Genomic DNA, 15,983 nt, shown 5'->3' on the forward strand with positions numbered 1-15,983 from the left:
TGCCCTAGTCCCTTTGAATCTTGCGCTGCCTTTCAACACTATAGGCAGACAAACACCTACTACGAGCCACCGCATCCGAACTTGAGTTGGAGGAGCCAGAATGTCCAAAACCCAACTCAACCTCTGCCACAGCAGCAGCCATATGTGCCTCCTCATCAAAAGCAACAGCAATATCAAAAGCCTCCATATGTGCCGCAAAGAAAACAATCACGACTTCGAGTTCTCCGAGCTTAAGAATCTGTTGCTAAAGGAGTCCCAAGCAAGAGAGGCCGGGATGAAGTTATTAGAGAGCCAAATTGCTCAATTGGCTAGTAAAAATAACACTCGAGCTCCCGGACACTTACCCACTCAACCCGAGCAAAAGGAGACCCTAAATGCCATCACTTTGAGGAGCGGGTCTACCCTTGACGGTCCTGCTATGGTTGAGGATGCTGTTGGGAAAGATGAGCCAGAAACAAGCCAAGAGAAAGCTTCAACGAACAATTCAAAGAAAAAGACGTCACAGAAAATCGATCGATCGATCGATATACCTAGTCGATCGACTGAATTACGGGTTACAGGAGCTTCTGGAACTGTGCAAACCAGTCGATCGACTGAGGAAGGTGGTCGATCGACCAATATCACTGCTGATGTTGAAGAATCTCGTCCTTTAATGCCAAATAATCTACGAGACCATTTGTTTCGGGGTACCACGGTCCCGAAAATTTTGAAAAGCGGACCAGAGTCTTGATGGGTCGATCCGGCTCAAGTTCGATCCAATGACGGTCAATGGTTCTTATTTGAGACGGTCTGAGGAGGGGTCTAGCTTCAACAAAGAGAAGGTGACGAACTTTCAGCCTAAGTCCAAGGATACCGGCACACGCGACTTAGAAGAGAGGGCTAAGGTGCTCCTTACAGCCCCATATCCGGAGAGACTTGTGCCGACCAAAGAACAGGTATCTTTCAGTAAGTTTGAGAAAGTTATCCGTAGTCTGAATGTGCAAGTCCCCTTCCTTGAGTTAGTTAACCAAGTACCCGCCTACACCAAATTTATGAAACAACTGTTGTCCAAAAAGCGGTCACTTGAAACAGTGCACACTGTCGCACTCACCAAGGAGTCTTGTTCTTATTTGTCTCACACTGCGCCCCTTAAGTTAGAGGACCCAGGCAGCTTTTCTGTCCCTTGCAAAATAGGTACCTTCTCAATTGAGAAGGCATTGTGTGACTTAGGGGCCAGTATAAGTGTCATGCCCTTGAGTTTAGCTAGGAAACTCAAGTTGACCCGGTTTGCTATCACAGAGATGACAGTTCAGATGGCTGACCGATCTGCGGTCGAGCCTATAGGAGTCCTAGAGGATATACCCGTCCAGATAGGGAAGTTTTTCTTCCCTGTTGACTTTGTTGTCCTTGACATGCCTGAGGATGCCCATATACCGATCATCTTAGGTAGGCCGTTTACGCACACCTTGGTGCGATTATTGACGTCGGTCTAGGAACCTTGACCTTCAAGGTTGGGAAACACTCTATCATTTTTGCCCAACCTGCTAAAAAGAAGGACGCCATGTGGCCTGTTACTTGTAATACGGTCTCTGAAAAGAGATCGTACTTTGTACTTCCTGAATCGACTGTCCCTATCACTACTGCTGTATTAACCCCTCCGCCCCAGATTGGGAGCAAGAAGGAGGAAGAATCTGTTATTTTAGATAATGCAGGAGCTGGTTTGAGGAAGGAAGAGCCGTTGGATACTCCAGCTGCGACAAAGCCTATCATTCAAAGAGGAGGTCTTGGATGCCTAAGCTATGGGACTGATGAGGAAGTGGAAGATGAGCCAGCCAAGGTGAGATGGGCTGATCTGGATTCCGACGATTCCGAGGGAGTCCTTGATTGGGGAGATGACGAAGTTGATCCATTGAGCTCTCCGACCATCGACACTAAGAAGGGTGCAACTGATAATATGAGCACCATTGAGGCTACCTCTAGTAGCCAGAAGCCAACGAAGTGGGCCATACCGTGGTCCTTTTTGATCAACTATTAGTTGATCAAGTTCGTTATAAACTTCATTTTATTGCTTTCGAACTATTTTCTATTGCTTTTGTGTGCGCGAGAACTTCGCCTTTATTTCGTTTGCTTAGAATTTTCAAGTGTTTTAGACTTCGTTCTGGGTTTTGCGCAAATTTTGGCGCGTACTATTGTGCATTTGCAGGTATTTAGAGCTTATTAGCTCAAATCATTGAGCAATTACGAAGAAATAAGACACTGCAGCAGTGTTTTCAGTCGATCGACTGGCACCATTGGTCGATCGACAGAATTGCAGGTTTACAGGAGCTACTGTTCACGCCCACCTAGTCGATCGACTGCCTCTCTTGGTCGATCGACTACTGCTGCTGCTATATTCGTTCACGACCTCTCCCCTGCTGTGTTTGGTCGATATGCGGACCTAAGAGAGTTTTCTACTCCACTTTATTTTCCGTCGAATTATCTATTTCTTCTTTTGTCTCATTAGTGCACAATTTCTACGCTTCAAAATTGTTTTCTTCGGTCTTATGCGTGGTGTTTTCTGTCTTTCAGGCACTCTTGTTGGTAGCACTGCTGGCTACTGAAACCTCCTAGCTCACGCTGGTTTGCGGAGATTTCCTTTGCTGCGCTTAAAGTCTTGTGAGTTCCCGATTTCCATTTCATGTCATGTTTGTTTATTTATTTCCCGCAAATTCCCGTTTCTCTTTTGCTTTCATTATATGATTTTGCACAATGGGGACATTGTGCGATTTGGTTTGGGGAAGGGTTTTGCGTCGCACTTTATTCATTTGTTTGCATTCACGTTTAAATTTCAGTTTGCATTGTTTATTTCATTTTCATTATATACAGAAAATCCAAAAAAATTGATAAAATTTCAAAAATTTCCATAAAATGCACGTTTATTTTAGCATATAGGTCGAGTCGGAACGGTAGTATTTCAAGGATGAAATTGCATTTTGCACCTGTTTTGCCTAAGCCTTGCTAGATCAACATGTTATTAGTAGAATCATAAATGCATACCTACGAGTTTTCGTTAAATTATTTGCTGAACTTGAGACTTGACTTTGAAAATTGGCAAGCTACATCATATTTCTGAGTTTTAGAGCTTATAACTGGTGACATTTATGACCAGTTCATTTAGGAATGTGAGTAGTACTCCTTATGAGACATGTTTCCTTAATTTGCATAAATATGAACTTGATCTACTTAATACCTGCATGCATTCGGTTTGTGGTTTGTTGACACATGTGGTAGAGGTTTCCTTTTCTCATTTTACCCATAAGCTCCACACTGCCAAAAATATCCTTTTTTTCCCATTACTACATCCTACATTTAGCCTGTCCTTTGTCAAGCTAGTAGTCCGTGTCCTTGGGATTGTTACTCGTTTTTTGGTGGCATTTGATCATTTTGAGATGTTGTTGGGAAGATGAAAAGAAGGAAAGAAAGAAATAGAAAAAGAAAAAAAAGAGATGGAAAAAAGATTCGAAAAAGAAAAAAAAAAGGGTTCTGTACTGTTTAAGCAGTCGATCGAATGCTCCTTTTGGTCGATCGACTGAGATTCGAAAAGAAAATCAATTTCGCATGATTCAAGTCTTTGTTAGATGGCGATTTTTGCTCCCATATTTCATTTATATCTTATGGGGAGTTAGTTGATTACTGTTAGTTTGGAGATTGTGAGTTTTGTGCTTGCTATAGCACTGTTTCGTTTGATTATGAGCAAGAAGTTGGATGTTGTCACTTGGTTCCGTTTTGGTACTAGCTTGATCACCTGTACCTCCACTTTACCATAAAATGTTTTGCCTCTTCTTACCCATACCTCACATATCCCATATATACCTCGGCATGTGTCATTGGTCATCTGTTTGGTTGGAATGCATATGTACGGTTGTAGAGATTATTTTCATATTTTATTGCTGGCATGTTTTCATAGGTCGTAGTTAGGTGAGAGTCACTACAAATTAATTCTTTCTATCTTACAAATATATCACCTGTGCTTAATTGAGTGATTCGAGCGACCCGCGAGAGTCCAATTTGATAAGTCTCTACAGTTGACGGTTCAGCAGTTTTTGACGACTTTATAATTCGTTTGCATGATTCATATTACTAATTGATTGTTGGTTGTGCATTAAATCGGTTTAGGCTTAACAGTTTGCATTTCGCTCTGAGATTGAACTCGTTCCATTAGGTCATTTGATCGAGTCTAGTTCTTGCTTGGGGACAAGCAAGGGTTGGTTTGGGGAGATTTGATGCGTGTCTAAAATATGATGTTTCACACTGTATTCTACACGTATTTCAGAGCTCAAATGTGCTATATATGCCAATATTTCCCTATTTTCCTCTACTTTCGTGCTTTTTTACTTTATTGCAGAAATGTGGAGAAATCAACGGGAAATCAAGCCAAATCCGCCCCCGGGTAATCTGCATTGCAAATGACGTAAAGGAACTGCTTAAGGAACGAGCTTGGTGCGCGATCCAAGGCCCAAAGACGAATCCACGAGAATAAAGCAGTTAATTAGCAGCTCAAGCAGTCGATCGACTAGACCCATCAGTCGATCGACCAACTATCGGGATCCAGAAGCTACTGTTGCTGAGATCCAGTCGATCGACCTCCATGCTTAGTCGATCGACCACATCGCTGCTTCAGACGAGAATTAAAAGATCGAGGAACTTAAAGCCCATTGTGTTTAGGTTTTGGAATAAGATGTTACGTATATTTCCTATATAACGTAACCTAGATCTTCAGTTTATTATCAAGCGATTTATTCAGAATTTTACATTAAGTTTAGCATTAAGTTTTCATTCAAGTTCTTTATCGAATAGTTAGGGTTTGGGATTATTGTGAGCATCGGAATTTCGGTTCTTTATAATCAATCTTTCCCCTGCAATTCGGTATTTCCTCCTGTTTACTTTCAGTTTATTTTTTTTGCTAATAGATTAGAATTGCTAGTAGTTTCCCCGAAACCATCTTTACTATTGCATGTTAATTGTTTCCTTTCCTGTTTTAAGCATGAATTCAGTAGCTAGTTTTATCGTTTATGTTGTTGTTTCTACCCTTAGCATGAGTAGCTAAATCTATAGTGCTAGGATGTAGGGGAATTGTAGCATAGGCGGCATTAGATTGAACATGTAACACCCCCATACTCCAAGTGCCTTACCAGGACCACTCAGGTATAAGGATGCCACCATCTCGGTTACCCGAGGCATGATAATCATAAGACAATGAAGAAACATACTTTATTAAATAAGTTTAAGTGATTACATTACAAAACCAACTGTAAGCAAAATACAACCGTTCTCAAACTATAAACCAACTGAAAGGAACTGTCCTAACAAACACAAATGGAAGACTAAAGACTACGATATGTGATGACTCCATCCCACTAGATCCCACGCGTATCCAAGATATACCTTAAGCAACCGCTCACCACCCCCGAATGGATCACCACAGTTTTTAAAACATTTAAACGGGGTCAGTACTAATCACACAATTCAATATATCAACAATAAGATAAACAGACAGCTTAACCGTCACACACACACACACAACCACACCAATCCCAACAATCTCAATCACCGACTGTCCACTGGACCCCCCCCCGATGGGGGACCGCAGCCGTTCCCACCTAAGCCCCGCTCATCATACCGAGCGATAACCCTGTCCATTAATGTGCACATCCCCTTCCGTGGCGGGTTCCACGAAGGGCGAAACTAGGGCGTGAAGCCACTCCCGCAAGTGACTCCACTCAGCCGAGAACCCATCTCGAGAACCATAGACAACCAATCACAATCACAATATCAACAACCGTCTGAATCTATCAACAATGTACAATCACAATCACAGCCGTCACAACACAATTACTATATCAAACAATCAATCTCACACATCAACAATCATCCCATTATGGGACTAATACTGAGTAGGAAATCCTACCTGGTAAGCACACAATCAGACGGTATCAACAGCTGTATCAAAAAGCCTCTTCTACGAACCCTCCTCCTATCATATAACACATAAAGGCTACACATCACACACTACACATAAAAACCCCCAAACCCTAAATTAGGGTTTAACCAATCTTAACAAAGCATTATAAAAATTATGTTAAAAGCTTACCCTTGACGCAAGGAACTCAACGATACGAACTACGACACGAACTGACCGTCTGAACTCCGGGAATTACTAAGAATGCGATTAGGAAGATGAACAGGTTGCTTTCTCTCTTAAACAGGTTTTAGGTTTTGTAAAAGTGATTTAAAACAATGACGACTATGTTTAAATACCTTAATCGTATAATTAACAAAACCCGAGAAAACTCCCCGTAAAACCGGACACTCGATCGAGTAGCTAAGGTACTCGATCGAGTGCCCCCTTACTCGATCGAGTACCCTAGTTACTCGATCGAGTACCCAACAGGTCAGAAACTATTTTATTTCGCAAAAGTCCCTTACTCGACAGAGTAAGGCCTACTCGATAGAGTACCCCAAGACTCATAAATACGGAGTATTACAGTCTTCCCTCCTTAAAAAGAACTTCGTCCCCGAAGTTCAACCCATACATAAAAACAACCATACTAGCTCGACTAAGACACAACAACATAACTAAGAACTCAAGAACTCGACCAAACATAAAACATGAACTTTTAACACCCACTCCACCAACTATGTTTACTTCCCTAACATGACTCACGATATCGTATCCACCACATATATATCTCTCACGACACCCACTCCATACATAACCAACTACCATCCTCTAACGCTGCTAGCTCCATAATATCATCCACTATCAAATCCAAAATCAAGACACTCATAGACATCAAACGGAATGTTACATTCTACCACCCTTAAAAGGAACTTCGTCCTCGAAGTTTACTCACACTCATAACCTCATCATCCAACTGTCAACACTATCGAAGTATTCTCGCATTCCTAACATCAACCTACTACAAGCACGTCCGTGACCTTTTAACACTATCAACCACAACATATACAAATCCATATCTTATGCTACACCAACACTCTACTTCCAAATATACTACCATATGAACAATCATCAAAATCTCTTTTATCGCATCCTACTCCTCTTAAGATAAATGTTACGTCCTCGTAACCTACTAATACTATATCCTTAGTTATATCTTCTCATTATTCTCATCATCATCACATGTCATAGATAACCACCTATACTCTAAACACTCGTCATGCATGTATCCAAGGCTCTCTTACTTAAACAATTCTCATACTTCAATTCACTCGTCACACCACCTAACCTATACCTCAAAATCTTTATCTTAACCCAAAACTTCAACTCTCCACATTACCGCAACATGACATACCTCTCTATATAAACTATATGAAACTCCCATCATCAAAAGCATAACTCACGATCCACACTTGTTACGTACACTCACACTAGATCCTCAAGTTCTTTCATTCATGTCCACTAAAGCCTTATTTAGAACAAGATCAAAATTACTGTAACAACCTCTCACAACCGTGTCCCATCAATAGAACATCACTATAGCATGACAACAACGAAAACATATACGACTCTATTTCATATCATACTATACCCTCATTCCCAACTTAACCTGGTAAAGAAAACATCAATAAACAAGACAACTGTCTATCTCGTAAACCGAAACTCGCAGGGAGCAACATCAAACAAAACAACAAACTATGTATAACTGGTATGTACTTTCGAAACTCGAATCATAATCATCCCGCCTACTCCACCACAACCGGTGACGGCATCACAACACCGCCACCAACAGCCACACCGTAGTGCGAAAATACCCGCATCACAATACTAAATATCGTGCCCGGATCACCACCCGAGGCACCACAACCACATCGATAGACATCACAACTACATACAATTCCATAAATACTGACTCGAAAATAACCTTTCGGACAAGAAAACTTACTCAAATTCACTTTACTCAATCACAACGCAACATATTATATGAATAAACAGATAAGCATCTCATGAACATCATCTCTACCATTTCACGGAATACACATGTGTTATTAATACACATAAAATTATAACTAGCCATGTCAAATTAATCAAATTATTACCTTTTTGGATATCATTCAATTAAATTACCGTGTCCAACATATATATTACAGCACATTCATAAAACAACTTTATAATTATCACACCATACCACTTCTTGTGAGATCAGAACCTCACACAAACATTTACACATATCATAGACCCGTAATCACAATCAACTAGTCAATCCTGACCACGTAAGTTACCACTCGATAAAGGTTACCTGTCGCCCGAGTTTAACTCATATGCCCCTCATAACATATTCCCCCATTCGTACAACCATCACTTCCTGCCAAATATAACCATACCTTTTCTATTCAACTATTAGCATCCGCCTCATCTAACCACATCTTATACCCTCTCACAATCATACACAACAATCAGGTCCCTACCAAATCAACCTCTTTAGAATTGCTACCTTTCTAATATACCATCACTCTTAACCACTAGTGACACACCACAATACCACCACTGCTCGTATATCAAACCTCTTACACTCATATCAAAATAACACGGTTTTTCTCCTATCTTTGGTTATCATTCAAATAACGAACATCAAACCCATCCACAAAATTACCTCAACATTATTCCCAATACTATCTTATTTGTGTTGTCCTCCAACTCTCCACCAAATACCTCGTATCGTGCCAATACTCCACCAACTTCTTGCTCCCTTAATTCCTCGAAACTCATTATCAATCATGTTGTCCTGAAACTCCTATATAACCTTTAGCTAACATCCTCGTGACACTATCACACATTTCAATGATTCCTTACCTTTATATCACATAACTCCGGTGAATATTTTCCTCAGCTTACTTTTATCCTTCTTTTCTCTTTACACTCAATAATACCAATTAATAGTTCAACTCCTTGTTCCTTCTAGCTAACTCTTTAGAAATCCAGTTACCCCTTCGTTGCTCCAAAACTCAAATTCCATTATTTTCTACCGACATCATCTCACTCTTTCTTACCATGGATCTTCTCTTATTATGCTATCACTCACACTTGCCACTAATCTATCCATAGAATCAACGTTTAATGTTCAAACAATTGCATCTCCCTTTTTACATCTCTAGAAATCACAATTCATTTAATACCGTTAATTACCCAAGGAAATCACACAGTAGTTTCATCTCTCGATAACACAAATTTCCAAACTCAGTCACTACCTGCAAATCCACGTCGCGACATGTCCCATTAAGTTCGCTATATACCACTATTTCCAAACGACCTTTCATTACATATGTTCTTACTCAACACTATTTCTAGTCATCTCCCTCCATAATTTATTATACATCTCAGGTTGCTACTATCCACATCCTTTCTTTCAATCTTTTCATTCTCACGTTCCTTAGACTTACATCATGTCTTGCCCACATTCACTTACATTTTCATTACTCAACATACAATCATGTCACTCATCTCGTCTCACACAACATGCTCTATGCCTCAATTAAGTCTTACCAATCCCAACACATATAAATCATGTCCTCCCCGCCGAACTCATACTCATCATAGGTGCCACTCTTTACACCGCAAAATTGGGTAACTTACGCGTCAAGACCAACATACATGTAAAACAATGCATAAAGAAGCAAAATAACGCCTTTGAATTAAACATAATATGCAACGAAGTCAAAAGATAAGCATATGACCCAAAATAGGGGTCACTAGATCGAGTACAGGCCACTCGATCGAGTAAGGGACTTACTCGATCGAGTAGGTGAAGATCAGAAGCACGTAAAACAAATTACCAGGGACACTCGATCGAGTAACTGACGTACTCGATCGAGTACCCCCCTACTCGATCGAGTACCAAGGCTACTCGATCGAGTATCTACGCATTTCTCAGCACTGTCCAGTTTTCGTAAAACAGTCATAACTCACTCATTTCTTGGTCAATTTGGGCGTGTGACCTATCGTTAGAATCGTAAAAGGACAAGCTATCACCTCCAATTGGAATTACATCAAAATCATTTATGCATCTCAAGTTATAACAGTTTAAAGACAACTTTGCTGTAATCAGACGACATAACTACTTGATTTTTACTTCCAAATAGCTTAAACAACAACCAAGCAAAAAAAACCAGTCCAAAACTCATAAAACCAGTATTTATAATCATATGTTACTATTTTCAAAAGCCAAGCAACAACATTCATCATGCACATAATTTATCTAACTTGTCAATTATGACTTACCCACATGTTTTTATTCTATTACCTTTCTTAAACAAAATCACAAATACATGACATCAAATCCCCTATTCACATGTTACTAGCATAACAACATTATAAAATAACTTTCATTATATAACATGCTTAATCGGAACCATGTTACCATATCACGATGATTCATCTTTTTCCACTAATTCATCCATCATACCACATATTTATCCACCATATTCGTTCAACATATTCACCCAGCACATGTTCAATTCACACTCCCAACCTTCTATACTTTTACTCAACACGACAACAACAACATGTATACTTACACATTGCTTTATATATATATATAGACAAAACACTTTTCCTTACATAATTATAACATGCCAAATTACATGTATCAATCATTATACTTTCATGCTTTACAATCAACCAACATACAATTCACGCCATCATCATCAATTCATGCAACATACTACTACATAGATACACACAGCACACAATATGCACATAACGATCCCGACACATATCCCATGGTGACCGGTTCAAAATTGTAGGGCGAGTTCGCGACTTTAGGACGTCTCCCAAGTCTTTGCATTAGCTCCTACAACCTTTACCCCGGGTTCATTTTAATTGACTCCCTAGATTCATTAGATTCATTGGTTACGTTTTCGGGATCGTCGCTCGATACCATTTGTAACACCCCCATACTCCAAGTGCCTTACCAGGACCACTCAGGTATAAGGATGCCACCATCTCGGTTACCCGAGGCATGATAATCATAAGACAATGAAGAAACATACTTTATTAAATAAGTTTAAGTGATTACATTACAAAACCAACTGTAAGCAAAATACAACCGTTCTCAAACTATAAACCAACTGAAAGGAACTGTCCTAACAAACACAAATGAAGACTAAAGACTCGATATGTGATGACTCCATCCCCACTAGATCCCACGCGTATCCAAGATATACCGCTAAGCAACCGCCACCACCCCGAATGGATCACCACGCTTTTAAAACATTTAAACGGGTCAAGACTAATCACACAATTCAATATATCAACAATAAGATAAACAGACAGCTTAACCGTCACACACACACACAACCACACCAATCCCAACAATCTCAATCACCGACTGTCCACTGGACCAGCCCTGCCAGTGGGGGACCGCAGCCGTTCCCACCTAAGCCCCGCTCATCATACCGAGCGATAACCCTGTCCATTAATGTGCACATCCCCTTCCGTGGCGGGTTCCACGAAGGGCGAAACTAGGGCGTGAAGCCACTCCCGCAAGTGACTCCACTCAGCCGAGAACGCATCTCGAGAACCATAGACAACCAATCACAATCACAATATCAACAACCGTCTGAATCTATCAACAATGTACAATCACAATCACACCACAAACACAATTACTATATCAAACAATCAATCTCACACATCAACAATCATCCCATTATGGGACTAATACTGAGTAGGAAATCCTACCTGGTAAGCACACAATCAGACGGTATCAACAGCTGTATCAAAAAGCCTCTTCTACGAACCCTCCTCCTATCATATAACACATAAAGGCTACACATCACACACTACACATAAAAACTCCCAAACCCTAAATTAGGGTTTAACCAATCTTAACAAAGCATTATAAAAATTATGTTAAAAGCTTACCCTTGACGCAAGGAACTCAACGATACGAACTACGACACGAACTGACCGTCTGAACTCCGGGAATTGCTAAGAATGCGATTAGGAAGATGAACAGGTTGCTTTCTCTCTTAAACAGGTTTTAGGTTTTGTAAAAGTGATTTAAAACAATGACGACTATGTTTAAATACCTTAATCGCATAATTAACAAAACCCGAGAAAACTCCCCGTAAAACCGGACACTCGATCGAGTAGCTAAGGTACTCGATCGAGTGCCCCTTACTCGATCGAGTACCCTAGTTACTCGATCGAGTACCCAACAGGTCAGAAACTATTTTATTTCGCAAAACTCCCTTACTCGACAGAGTAAGGCCTACTCGATAGAGTACCCCAAGACTCATAAATACGGAGTATTACAGAACACGGACTGAACCCGCGTGTCAGTCGATCGACTGACGTAGTTGGTCGATCGACTGACCTTGTAAGGTTATCCTTCGTTTTAATTGTCTTTAATCTTATATTTAACGAATCGAATGCATGCGACCAGTTAGATACCTATTTTGTGACCGACCCATTAGATCGAAAGATAGGGAAGGTTATTTGACCGTCAATTAAATCGACTAAACTGTGCTAAGATCGAAAGATAGGTATAGTTTAGACCGTTAGTCACTTTTCAGGACGAAAGTTAGTATTAGTGACATTAGGGACCTATAGCGAGATCGAGAGATGCTATATGTTAGGAGTGGACCGAGAGGACCTCTTATTTCCCGCCTTACCTGTGTTTAATTCAGACCGACTTAGTTTGCTGCCGCCGAAGCTATAATGACCCGAACATCCTAGTGCCCTTCTTTACCTGTTTATTTCGTTTATTTAGTTTATTATCTTTGTTCACTTTAGCTGTCGACCAATTCAAATCAATCCCCATTATAGTTACCTCAGACTAAACATAAATCAACTAAAGTTTACAACTGCCTCCTTGTGGTTCGACCCTGTTACCACTAGCCTAGGTTAGTCTTAATAGGAGATTATAAATTTTATCTTTGGTACTCACAGCGACGGGTATCAGGCCCACCTGCGTATGCCCAGCCGATCTGTGGACAATGGCAGCGGTCTTTTTGAAAGCCACGCTCGGCGGCGTAAAAATGCTTTCGACCGGATCGTTTTAGATCGGTCGGTTTCGTCTCGGTAAGGGTCTCGAAACGATTAGAGATGTTCGGAGTCGCCACCAAGCATTTGTTGGATGCCTGGAACCCGTTCGAATTCCACTTTATACCTCGGTCAAATCGAAGCACAAAGCAGCGTTTTGACATAGGTACTAAAGATAAGGAAATCGTCCCTCTTTAGCATCCTATCTCTAGAATGACTCTCGTACGCCCTGGATAAGGTCGTCCACTATCCAAAGTTTCTGAGTAAGAGGTGAAGGTACGTATTGGGAAGCCCTTTAATCAGACACCCAATCCCGCCGGCGTTTAGCGGCCTCTACTGATCGATCTTGGTTGGTTGAATGCAAAAGTTGACAGAACGGTTTAAATGCATGAATGCGCATCCAATGTTTTAAACCTATCATGTGAGAGCTTTCTAAGTCGGTTGATTTAATCCAAGTATCAAGTATAAGATGTCGAGTTGGATTAATGGTTGATTTGCATGCAAGACGGAAATTAAACATCCATTTACCGTATTAGGTTTAGGCTGCATAACATGATCCATTTGTCTTAGTAAGGCATTTGGCAAATATGGTTTGAATAGTTGAATAGTCATCGGATCCGTCTTATATCCGGGTTAACCGGAGTCGGGATCGTCCTAGACCAATGCTGGAAGGGAACAGGCCCTGTACCAGACGGCTATAAGAGGCGCGAGCCAGCCGGCGGTGTAAGGGGCCTCCCTCTGGTTTTGAAAATGAGAGGAAAAGGCCTGCTTGAGGCGCGGGTTAGCCAACGGCTGTATGCCGTGTTCTGACTGTTTAGAAAACGTTATGAAACGTGTTGAAAATGGGTATTTGAACCCGGTTTGATTTTGAAAGGGTCGTTTAGACCGCATTTGTTGATTTGAAGAACTAGACTCGAATAATCATCATTGTTTTGATAATATTCGGTGTCGGGTTCGATTTGACAAACTTGACATGAATAGTTTTGAAAATGATTATGGACTAATTGTTTTAAGTCCATTTTGAATGTAATTAGTCGGTAGTCATCATCGTACCCGGGTTAAAATCCGGCATGGTATATAGAACCAAGGATGATTTCGTGTTGGTGACTAATATGTTTGTTTGAAAATGTGAAGAAATGAAATAAAAGGCTTTAAAATACCTCTTAAATGTCATTAACCAAATATTATCACCGAAACACGGATTTAACCGTCATGGTATGAAGAACCAAGGGTGAAAATTGCTTTATGGTTAAAGCATGTGAAATGAAACAAAAAGGTTTCGGAAATACTTGAAATGGTAAAAACCGATTACAAATATGAAAATGGATTAAGGGAAATGACGAGAACAAACACGGTTGATCTCTGGTCTGGGCACCCCATTTAGGCGCGAGCCTTTTGGCGACCTAAGCGGCTTCTGCCTCAGACCAAAAATCAGTTTTGGCTCGTTTATTCCATGTTTTGGTTCATGTTATGCATGTTTTAGCATGTTAAATTCATGAAACAAATGAAAACATAATAAAAGAGGATTTTTACACCCTCATACTTACATGTTTGGTTATGGCGAGTGACCGACGTAAGTGTAACAACTTGTTTGATCGGAAAAAACTCGGTTTAAAACCGTTTTGGTAAGTAAAAGAGTGTTTTAAAAGTTTAGTGATGGTGTAGTGGTCAAAGTGGTCGGACAAGTGATTTAATGCACGATGACGGTACCAAACAATGTGTAAGGCTTGTGTTTACGATCGGTAGGTCGTAAACACGCGTCGGATTGTGACTTTAGAAGTCGAGTCGAGAATTTTAAGGGAGAAAAGAGGGGGCGGACACTCGCGTAAGTCTCAAATGGGTGGCATTTGAGGGTATTTATATGAAAATGAGTGGTTGTGTGAGTTTTGAGCGACGTGGCCACCTGGGCTGCTCAAAAAGGCGCGAGCCACGTCGCGGCACTTTGAGTTGTGTTGTCACTATCACAACAAACGCAATCATGATTTGTTCTATCCTAGGTTTTGTAGTCACATGTTTGGTACTTGACCAACATGAATCCGGGAAAACTTAGTATAGAAGGCTTGAGATATTTTTGGTTTTTGTGTTTGACTCGGTTTGACTCGTTGTTGGAGTCGGGATTTGAATTTTCGAGTCGGTTTTTGGTCCGGTGTCGGTTTTGACTCTAGTTAGTGTCATTGTGACCCCGTCGTCGTGCATTAAACACTCCAGGTATTTTTGAAATGTTTTGAAATGTTTTGTTTTCGAAATCGTTTTAAGTTTTCCGACGTAAAGTTGTACACAAATTGTCGATCAAACGCTGCGATCCCAAAACATGTTGTAGTCCGATAATCATCGGGTGTTTGTTGGAGTCTCAGCAGATACTGGGTATCTACACCCAGCTAATCCATCCCGACAATCACCTCAAACCCATCGATAGGAAACTCTAACAGGTCTACCGGTAAATCTACCCCTCCAACCACCATAGACACTCCCTTATACAACTTGAGACACGACACAGACTCTCCTGAAGGTATGAACACATCATCTTTTACAACCTCGAACTTACCCAAACCCATAGACATGGCATGACTCTTAGACACAAAAGAGTGTGTAGCCCCTGAATCAAACAAAACAAAGGATGGTACATTATGAACAAGAAAGGTACCGGTAACTACATGAGCATCATCCTGTGCTTCCTGTTTGTCCATCATGAAAAGCTTCCCATTGTTTTTTTGTCCTCCACCCTGAACTGAAGCATTGGAGGTACTTGGCTTGGCTGCGGAATCCTGGGTGGTGCTGTTGTTCTGGCGCTGATATGACCCACCACCACTGCGGTTATAACTACCCTGGTAGTCCTGTCCACTTCTGTTACCCCATAATCCTCCCGGTCGGTTACTAGCAAAGCTCTGATTTGGCCCCTGAGAGAAATTCCCTTGCCGAGCTCCTGAACCAGTGTCGGGCCTGTAACTCGTGCATTCCTGTC

Source organism: Silene latifolia, chromosome 10, assembly GCF_048544455.1.
Source record: "Silene latifolia isolate original U9 population chromosome 10, ASM4854445v1, whole genome shotgun sequence".
NCBI lineage: Eukaryota > Viridiplantae > Streptophyta > Magnoliopsida > Caryophyllales > Caryophyllaceae > Silene > Silene latifolia.